The sequence below is a fragment of the Mus musculus genome, chromosome Y, assembly GCF_000001635.26.
Source record: "Mus musculus strain C57BL/6J chromosome Y, GRCm38.p6 C57BL/6J".
Classification (NCBI taxonomy): Eukaryota; Metazoa; Chordata; class Mammalia; order Rodentia; family Muridae; genus Mus; species Mus musculus.
Genome location: NC_000087.7, coordinates 52,816,309 through 52,827,584, shown reverse-complemented (window position 1 = coordinate 52,827,584; position 11,276 = coordinate 52,816,309).

Sequence of the window (11,276 nt, the reverse complement as noted above, 5' to 3'; positions counted from 1 at the left end):
CCTGTGGATCACTTTGGTAGAGGGCAAATGTCTACTGCTTTCAACCAGACAAGACAAGGAAAATAAACACTCTAGGGTAGATGGAAATAATTGTAAAGCACCCTGTTCAGATATGATAGACATATGACCTTTTGCACAGATGGTGAAGGTCTAAATTTCCTTGTGTATATGTACAAGTCTTGACAATAGCTTCAGAATTAGGAGAAGGCCCTAGAGATACCTGCGTAGATGTGGCCTCTCTTAGAGCTTCATGGACATGTGTAAAAGGTCTAAGAGCCTCATGGGCATTTAGTGAAATTTTTAGACCTCCTTGTGTAACAGTGGAAGTTCCAAGAAAATTTTCTTCAGCTAGAGAATTGGATAACAACTTCTGTGTAGATATTTCAGGTGTCATAGACTACTTGATGGGCAAACAGGTTCCAAGGGCCCTTTGGAAGATGAAGTAAAATCCAGAGCTTTTTCAGGCATTTGGAATATATTATGGAGACTTATGCAGGCATGGAGAAGGACCAACAGCCCTTGTGCAGGTGGATAAGAATGTGTATTTGGAGAAGAGGGCTGATCCTCTTGAGAGATAGAGAAGTTCTCATAGTCTCCTGTGAAGTTTGGGGAGATCATATGAATTCTTGTGCACAGGTAGAATACATGGAATTCCCTTCTTAGGCTGTACAGGATGCTACAGACTCCTGTGCGTGCAAATCACATCCGATAGCACCATGTTCACATAGGATTGGATCCAGACCCTTCTTTACAGATGGAATCTGTCCTAGAACATCTTTTGAAGATGTATCATATCCATGAGCCATTTCTAAAGATGGGACTGTGGCTAGAACTCTCTTCTGTAGATTTATCCTGTACTACAGTCCCTTTATGTGATAGAGTAGTATGCAGAGAGTCCTGTACAGGTTTTGGAAATCCTAGAAACTTGGACATATATGGGGAATTCTTCACAGCCTCTAGTGTGCCCAGTGGCAGCTGAGAGGGTGATATCCTCTTAGTTGTGTATTCTACGACAAATATTGAAATTGTTTAGCTCACTGGAAGTGTTTTGGAATAATCTCTCAGGTGTTTGGGGCCTGCTGACAAATCAAGAGGGCTCTTTTGGCTGATAAGAGATATCTGAATAATTCTTGATCAGATCAGGACTTTCTGAAGACCCATTGTTTGGACAGAGCATCTTTCAGTCTTCTACTAGAATGACAATGTTTGTGTCACATTTCATAGCAGGAGAATGATATAATCTTCCTTTCTGTGGTAGAGAAAACTTAAGAACTGTCTTTGAATCTGTTCCATAGAGGGGGATAATCTTCTTGGCCCCCTGACAGAATGAGAATTTATCATAACCCCTGGGGAAGTTGCCTATGGTTCTAGTTCACTTTGTGCAGAAGTAAAGTAGAGTCCCTTTGGAGGACTTAAGTGATTCTACCACATCTTGAGTATGTGTGGAACACTCAAGTGCAATTCCATGAATGGCAAAGTACTTGAGCTCCTTGTGGAATTTTTTTCTCTCTGCTTGGGCAGGTATGAGCTGTGTGAGGCTCACTTAGGAAGTTGTGCATTTAATTCCCTTTTACTGTAAGAGATGACATGAGCCCATTTTATAATGATAAATGACTTTGAAATCCCTCTTGGTTTAATGGGGAAGTTTTGAAACCCCCTTGTTCAGCAGGGTCCGCTCTCAAACTCATTTTACTAAAAGCAGATTGCATATGGCACTTTGGGGGAGAAAGGGAACATCTTTGGCTGTCATTTTGAGAGGACTTAGCTCTCTTCCCCGCCTTGGCATCTGTCAAACATGTTGAATTCTCCTGGGAAGAGGAGGTGGGACTTGATGCATTAGGGACTAATAAGACATCACTGACATTACCGTTAGGCGAAGAAGGTTTGGAGCCCTCTTTGTCTGATGGGGCCTGTTGCTTGACAAGAGAGTTCTTCTCCAAAATGCTTTGGAGGAGAATTGGAAAGAATACAGTTATGTAGGGTAGGGAACAAACTTTTGAACTCCTTCTGGAAGAGGAGGCATTTATGAATTTCTTTTAAGCACACGTGGGAAGTCTATGGGATGCCTGGGCAGATGTGCAATGTCCCATAGAGTCTTGGAAACTTTGCGTTAGTTCTCAAAACTTTTTGGTACATAAGGACCTGCCCTGAGAATTTGAAGATCCCAGATCTCCTTGGTTAGATTGGGAAGGGTGTAGGGAACCTTGAATGTGTGGGTAAATTACCTGTCCATGTTGTCCAGCAGACGATGGCCCAGGCACTGTGTTATCTTCTTTGAATTTGTGACTGGTATCTCCAGCCCTGTGTTTGGAAGATGCTGCAGGCACTCTGGCACCCGACTGGTCAAAATCCCTAGGTTCTTCAAACCCAGTGGACATAGGCTGGCTTCTTTTCACCTATCTATGCATGGACACAGCAGATGAGGCCACTCATTTTCTGGTGGAAGGTGGTAAAACAGATTGTCTGGTACCCTACTCAGTGGGTTACTCATGAACTCAGGAAACATCAGAGAAAGTGTAACTGATCATTTTTTTTTTTGTTCTCTTTTAGCTCCTTCAGAGGGCCCAGGGTCGTGTAAATGGCTAAACGCTTTATAAGAGCTTTGGGTTTCTGTAGCTCGTCTGCAACATGAGCATCAGATTTTTTTGAATGTGTGGTCTTCATAGGGCTTTAGGCACCTGAACTTGTGCCGTTTCTGTATAAGGAGCCCTGGAGGCACAAAGTCCTTCGGGTCTCTGCTGGTCAAATGCTTCCCCTGTTGGCTTAAGGTGTTAAATACAGCTGGGGGTCAGTGAAGTGGGCCCCAGGCTATTCCCCGATTGGGGTAGGGTATCACCTTTCTTTGGGCGACACTGAAGGCAGTACCAGGCTCTAGAAGCAGGGAAACCTGTGGTCTGTGGTCATAGGGTCAAGTCTGTGCTGAGGCTCGCTGCCATCTCTCCACATGTCTTGCCATTTAATCATTAAGAAAATTGTTCAAGAAACATGAAATGGGCGACTGACCCTTAAAGGGGCAAGGAATGGACTTGCCAATGGTGACTTGCAGAAAGAAACAATGAAGCAGCATCCTTTAAGAGTGATGCTCTCTCCTGAAAATTTTGGACATATCGTAAGGCAAATCGCACAGAATATAAGTAACAGTGGCCTCAGGAATCAAGCAAATTTTGAGAACGGCTGTCCTCATGCCTTCTCGGGCCTGTCCCGAGCCTAGATAATGGCTACCCTCTTGCCTGCACAGGCCAATCTGGAACCTGTAGATTGGTTGTCCTTGTTCTTGCACTGGCCAATCCTAGGCTGCCTCACTTTGCAGTTCTGCTTCAGGTAGCACGGCAATCGTCCAAAGTTTCTGAATGAGGAAGGACCCCGAGGACTCTCTTCTTTAGGGTTCAGAGTGCTACCTGGTCTGGTGCCCACTCTAAGGGGTCATGACAAGGAATTGTTGAAGTCAGAGCATGATATGAAATAATGGACATGTTCTTAGGAGGCTGTGATCTCAAGTCCATTTTAAACCAGGATAGATCCCTATAACCTGTGGTAGTCAGTGAGATTTTCAGTGACGTCAGTTTCCATCTCATAAATGAATGGGTAAGTTTTATCCATACAATTCCTCCTCAGAGGCTATGGGGATAGACAAACACTGGCATACTTGCTAGGGAAAGAACTGGTGATAGTATTTGAATAGAGCAAAGAATGCATGGAATTGATATCACAGATATTATTCTGTATTTTAAAAACCAACTCTCCTAGATAAATTTGTGACAACTGTGAGTCTAACTGGATGCTGAAAGACATCTCTGAATGACTAATACTTACTGAAATATTACTGTGCAATTAACATGTTATTGTTCAGAGAATAAGGGCAAAACAGTAATCTATTTATAGTACAGATGCAAGTTTTATTTCCAATATTTTAACTGTTTTTGACTAGATTCAGAACACAGACAAAGTTGGACTCCTGAATGTAGCACTAGTGGCCTTAAAGAATTGTTTTGTCTGGCACAGTTAGCAAGTTGGGTTCTTATTCATTTTCATATTTGGATTGCTTGTTGAAGGTCATATAAATCTCCTGAAGCACAACAGGATAATGGCTCACATCAGTGGCAACACATGGAAAATTCAGTTTATGTCCAATGATGCAGCTGGAATATAGTTGCACAGGATTGTTTATTAAACACTTAGTCAAGCTGATTCTTTGAAAGGTCATGTTTTATAGAAATTGGTACACTGAGAAAGTGTAAAATTGAGGCTATAAGTGAAGATCCTACTTTACTGACACAGAAACTTGTTTTGCCTGTTTTGTACACTTTGCCAGTTTTCTAAGAGCAGTTTTTGATCTTGCTGGATGAAAGGTGTTTATTGGCTCCTCTCTTTGATTTTTGTGAAGGATTTCTGTTTCCCTTTGGCTATGCAGCAATAAAGGCTTGCATCATTCAGAAACTCAGGGACACTTTCTATCAACCAGTTATTTCCTTGTGCCATTGCCTCAGTGCTATGCCATAAGTTCTTTCTTCTTGGAATTCTTGAATGCTTTACCACCCCCTCTCTTTTTTTTTTAACTCCAACTTATCTCAGGAGTTTATATTTAAAAGCTATTTGCTGTCAGAATATCCACTCTTCTCCTACAATCTGGGGTAACTTGTATTCCTGGCTAATTCTGTATTAACTATTCTTATCTGAATTTCTAGTTGGTCTTTTGCTATCTCTGAAAACATTGAATTTAAGTTACTGAACAATCCTGGTAGGCATGAAGAACTTGCTGCATGGTAAAATGGGTAGGAAATTATATGTACCGATTCAGATAATATACACCTTTTGAGAATTAGCTGTGCAATCTTAATGTCAGAACAAAATAGCTTTCTGGATTTAAGTTACTGTTACTATGTTTCTTTCAGATAATCTATAAAGGCAAAATGAGTAGTGGTTTATAAATGGAGAAATGCTTGATTTAAGCATGGTGATATTGAAAAGAAAGTTCAATTTTTCACTTTGAAATTAAATCTATGAAGGTGATTACTTGACTTATGTTTTGAAAAGTTTTCTGTGAATTTTTCTAAATATTGGATATGTTTTTAAACATATCATTATTAATAACAGCATTATAATGTTGTTCAAATAAAATGACTTTTATTCATTGTAAATGTAATAATGAAAATAACTGAATAGGTTTGTAGCATTTAACACAGTAATTAATATTCTTTAATAAAGCTTTTAAAATCTATTCCTTTTCTTAAGTTTATTCTCTTACATGAACAAACAACTGAATGACCAGGAAAGACATAAGACCAAGTCTTTTTGTAAACTAAATTAATATCTTTTGACATTTGGCATGTTAATAGCTTGACACTGGAAGTCAGTCAAACAAAATGTTGGTTTGGATATTTAATAGGGCCTTGGTGTACTTTCTTTTTCATGACTGGAGCTGTATTGATGACACCATTGTGCTTTTATGCTATTTCTCCTAGCAGAGTTTTGTGGGAACAGTAAGACACTCTTGTTTGTCCTGTCTTAATGTTTTCTTACAATTTATCTTCTTATGACTCCTCCTCATCCCTTCTCTCTTTCTCTCAGTCTCTGTCTTTCTGTTTTTCTGTGTCTCTGTCTATCTTTCTCTGTCTCTCTGTCTCTGTCTCTGTCTCTCTCTCTCTCTCTTTCTCTCTCTCTCTCTCTGTGTGTGTGTGTGTGTGTGTGTGTGTGTGTGTGTGTGTGTGTGAGTGTTTGTGTGTGTGTAGAGTGGATGAGGGAGAATGGAGGTGGATCTTAATGGCATGTATATATAATGTTTTTTCATGTATGAAGCTGTACATATATGTAAGTGTATATGTTCATGTGTGTGCATGTGCATGTACAGACCACATGTTAAAGCTGTGTAATTTGATGACTTTCACTCTGTTTACTGAGCAGGGTTTGGGTTGTCTAGCAAGGCAGCTTGACCCAGGATTTCCAGTCTTCCTCTGCTCAGAGTATAGGTGAGCAGACACACTCACTCACCACTGGGTACTGGGTTATCTGAACTCTTTTCCTCACATTTGTGTGGCAAGCACAATATCCCCTTAACTATTTCCCAGCTCCTATTATTTTTAAAAAAAATGTTATTAGGAATTGGCTTTTACTTCCTTTATTTCTTTCTCAGCAAGTTCATTGATGGCATATATAAATATGTTGATTTTTTAATGTGACTTTGTATCACTCCAATTTGCTGAAACTGTTTGTATATAAGTTTTCTGTTGAAACTATTAAGGACAGGATTGCATTTTCTACAAATGGGGATCAATTGACTACTTCCTCTCCCATATGTATCCATGGTGGTATGTAAACATGGGCAGCACTGTGTAAATTAGTACACTGGTTTTCAAAACTAGACTTATGAGATAGTCTAGCTGTCACACACCAAGACAAATACTTAAAGATCCCACGTCCTACATCTGATATATGTTCAATGCATGTTTATTGCAATATTCACAATAGCTAGGAAATGGAACCGTTTCTTTTCCATTATGAACTTAATAGATGAAATGTGGTATATAGGGCCGGTGAGATGGCTCAGTGGTTGAGCGCTCTGACTGCTTTTCTGAAGGTCCAGATTTCAAATCCCAGTAACTACTAGGTGGCTCACAACCATCCATAATGAGATCTAATGCCTTCTCCTGGGGTACCTGAATAGAGCTGGAGTGTATATATATATATATGATATAATTTTAGTCAACTGAAAGGTAGCTTGCCACAGACAAACCTCACTTGGGTCCTTGCTCCATGGGCATATCTTGGATTCTGAGTAAAGGTGGGCAAGGATTTAACAAGAAGAGAGGCTGAGAAACAGACAAGACACAAAGGAGTGTGGATCTGAATGTAATTTGTCTCAAAGGGAGCAATAGTCTTATAAGTGACTTTTACACAAAATAGAGGAATGCCTACAAAGGACTGGCAGGGACCAATTGGGATAAAATTCAATGTTAAAAACTGGGATCAAAAGTAGCCTTCCCTAAGGTTTGCTTAATCTTAGAAGTCATAGGCAATGGTTTTGCGCCCTTGCAATAGTTCCTCTTCTAGTCTATCATATAATACCTCGGGCCCCTAGGTCATTGCAAATTCCTGTGTATGTTTGAAGCTCAAATATCTATAGTTCTAATTATCTATTCTGGTTTCTTCTTATAACACAACCTTTCTTATTCCTAGATAATAGTAAATTCTTGCATATGGTAGTAGTTTGCCCTGAGAATTCTAACTCTGTGGAACAGATAGTAATGCCTGATTTCTTTCATTATCTCTCTTACAGTACTAGAGGTAAATCTGAATGTCACTGAATAGGCAGCATCCTTGGTGAATTCAAAGACCATAGTTTGCTCAAGGAATGCCTAGGACAGGAATTCCTAGGTGAGGTATCTAACTTAGCAATATGTCAAAATCAATCCTTAGAGGCACTTACAAAAACCAATATTAAGGGAAAGCACACAGATCCATTTACCGACTAAAACAAGGACATTGGAACATTCATTATACAGGTTACCATGAATACAGGAGACTAAGTTTCCGTGAAGTTTTCGCCTCGGGACCATGTCTAGGCTTTTCGGCCTGTCAGGTGGGTCACTACTGGTGTGTTTGTAGCAGTAGCTGAAATCAAGGCATTTGGAGGAAAATGGATGGAAGGAGAGTGTTTTGTTAGGTGAGTTAACACAGATTTGGAATAAGGTAATTAACATAGTTTTGCTCTCATACGGGTTTGAGGCCATTTTTATATAATTTCGTGCATGTGTGAGGTTGAGTGATAGTATTCTCTTGCAGAAAGATAGAAAACTTAATATATTACTTATCATAATGAACATAAAGGGGAGTTAGCAATTGCTGTATTATTGCTGTGATCAACCACTATTACCAAGGCAACTAGTAGAAGGAAAGCTTTTTTTGTCTTATCATTCCAGAGGGATAAGACTTTATCATGATGCCACAACTCTTCCCTGCAGCAGAGCTGGTGCTCCAGAACTCCTCCCACATACAGAGATATCTTGACTACTAGGAGGTCTGTCATAGCCAAGCTCACAGATGAGATACCGCTTGCCACAATACTGTGCCTACCTGGGACCTCAAGGGGCCCAGTGAAAGCAAACCATATCTGTCTTGCCCTGGTAGAGATACATTTTCCTTCTGGCCGAAAACTCGGCCTGGGCCAGAGCCACTGCTCCAGATCCAGTCCCACAACCATCGACAACTTTGATTCCCGGAAGCTCCACCACAACCAGTTCACAATCAGCTCGTTGGAGGAACAGGATCCAGTCAGAAACAATAAGGCCAGTAAAAATGTGAGATAAACAAATGGTGAGAGGCAAATATAAAAATTGCAAAAGACCCAAAAAACACTGAAAGTTTAAAAAAATCAGGAAAACCAAAAAAAGAAAAAAAAAATATATATATATATATATATGCATATATATATACGTATATATATATATATATGTATATATATATATATGTATATATATATATATGACCCTAAAGCCCTAACAAAATATACCAAATTTCTAAAAAATAAAATAAAATAAACAATGACAAACAAACAAACAAAACAAAAGCCTTAAAAAAATAGAAATTAAAAAAAATCCTAAAATCCTTTAAAAGCCCTAAAAGACCCTAATACCCTAAAATACTTTAAAATTCAAAAGAAATCAAGAAACATCCATCCCTCTCCAAATATAGACCTCAAGAAAACCCTAAAATCCCAAAAAATCCAGAAATATTTTTAAATCATAAAAAACTAAAACCCTACATAAAATCCCTGTCATTCAAGCCCCCCATCCTAAAAACTCTAAAATACTTAAAACTCCCTAAAAGACTCCTAAAATCTTAAAAAAGAAAACCCTAAAACACTTTAGAATCTTTAACCAAACACTAAAAGAGACCTAAAAAGCTTTTAAAATAACCTAAAATACTTTATATTTATCTATCTACCTATCTACCTTTCTAACTATCATCTACCTACCTACCTACCTAACTACCTACCTACCTACCTATCTTATCTATGTATCTTATCTTATCTATCTATATCTATCTATCTATCTGTCTATCTATCTATCTATCTATCTATCTATCTATCTATCTATCTATCTATCTATCTATCTATCTATCTATCTACCTATCTACCTACCTACCTATCTATCTATCTATATACTTTTTACGGTTTTTCAAGACAGTGTTTCTCTGTGTAATTCTGCCTGTCCTGGAAATCACTTTTTAGACAAGGCTGGCCTTGAAATCAGAAATCTGCCTGCCTCTGCCTGCCATATGCTGGGATTAAAGCCATTGGACATCACAGAAAGGAGACCCGAAAATACTTAAACAAACAAACAAAACAAAAAATAAAACAAAAATACAAAACAAAACAAAACAAAACAAACAAACAAACAAAAAAACAGGAACTCTAAAAAGACCATTAAAAATTCTAAAAACACTTTAAAAATGCCCTAAAATTCCCCAAAATCTCAAGAACCCTAAAAAGACCTTAAAAATTGTAAAAGCAAAAAAAAAAAAAAAACAAAAAAAACAAAACAGAAGAACAAAACAAACAATAACAACAACAACAACAACAACAACAACAACATGTCTTTAAAAAGTTGCCTGAAACACTGAGGAAACCCTAAAATTATTTTTATATGAAAGAACTTAAAAAAAAAATCCTAAAAGACATAATTAAAACTTTACAAACCCTAAAGAAAAATCTAAAATTCTAAAGAGAACTCAAGAAGTCTTACTAAAAAAACAAATGAAACAAAGAAACGAAATATAAAACAAACTAATGAAAAAAAAAACCTAAAACTCTAAAATAACCTTAAAAAAATAGAACCCCAAAAAAGACACTAAAAACCGCAATGCCCAAAAACCCTGTGTACTGTGGCATGAGAATAGGCACACACGAATATATTAAATGAACAAATGAATTTGAATAAATAAATACAAATATTTTGACTTTAGGCCATGTTTCTGCTATAAGCATTAAAGTTGGCAAAATCAGAGCTGGCAAGAAGGCTCAGCAAGTCAAATTTCTTTTTTTGCTCCCTGGCATCTGGATTTCAAGGACTGAATCCATATGGGAGAAAGGTAGAATTTCACTGAGTTATTCTTATACACAATAAACAAGCAAAAATAATCAATCTGTAATAATTAAGGCCAAATGTTGGCTATTGCATTAACTGTGGTGGAATTAGAACTGGTTATGCTATACATGTTGCTGAATTCCAAATTGGTTGATGAATGAGTTTTACTGGGATTCCTTACAGGAATAAGTGTGAGGGGTTACTTACAGGAGCAGAAATGACTCAGGGACAGCTGCACCACCAAACCCACCCCACTGTGGTCCACAAAAACGGGAACCTGGAGAATAGAGCAGACAGCTCAACAGGTTGGAGAGAATCCTTTCAATGTAGCTCAGTGGATCTAAACCTCTTCCAGGCAAGGTAGCTCCAGCTCCCTCTTGTTTCTGCTTCTTTCAGACAACTAGTCTCAACTTCACCAAGACTCTGTAAGACCCCCAAAGCTGGGCCTCCACTCAAGTCCCAGGATGAGCTGCCCAGCACCCCAAAGACTCAAGAGAAAACCACACCTAATGCAAACTGCAAGAGGTTTTATTATCAGGTAGCTGAGGAGGAACTCCTTCTGCCATGCAGGGCAGGGGAGTTTGACCCTGAGCAGTAACATTACAGGACTTTAACAGCTAGCTGAGGAATTGGAAGAAGTTGGAAGGAGAGTTGGCTATAGGTGGGGGTATAGTGGGGGAGTAGTCTGCACCTCCTCTCTATATCCATATCTTTGTAGGTCTTCCTACAATTATCGCATCTCTGGCTGTAAGGCACAGAAACAAAAAGCCTTTTGCTGGCAATAGAATACAAAGAGCTTCTTTCTGATGTTTATTTAGAGATCAAGGGAAAAAAAAAGGTTGGGAAATGTCCAGGGGCTCTTCCTTCCAGGGATAAATGCTATAAGACAGGGTCTCACATACCCTACTCCTTCTAGTAAATAGTTCTAATATTAGAACTAGGAAAATTAAACCTCTGGCCCAGCTGTCAAATAAAGCCAACATGAGGTCACATCTTCAGAATTTGTTACATTGAGAGCCCCAGAAGCGCTTTAATGAGACTAAAGAGTTTCTCACCAGAGGTGGGATGGAGGGAGGAGGTTCAGTTCCTGAGCCAAGGCCAGTTAGTGCAAGCAGGGCTGGGTCAGTGGGCCTCAGTGGGGCCAATAGGAGGAGCCAGACACAGGCTGGAGGAGCAGCAGCAGAGCTTGTCACA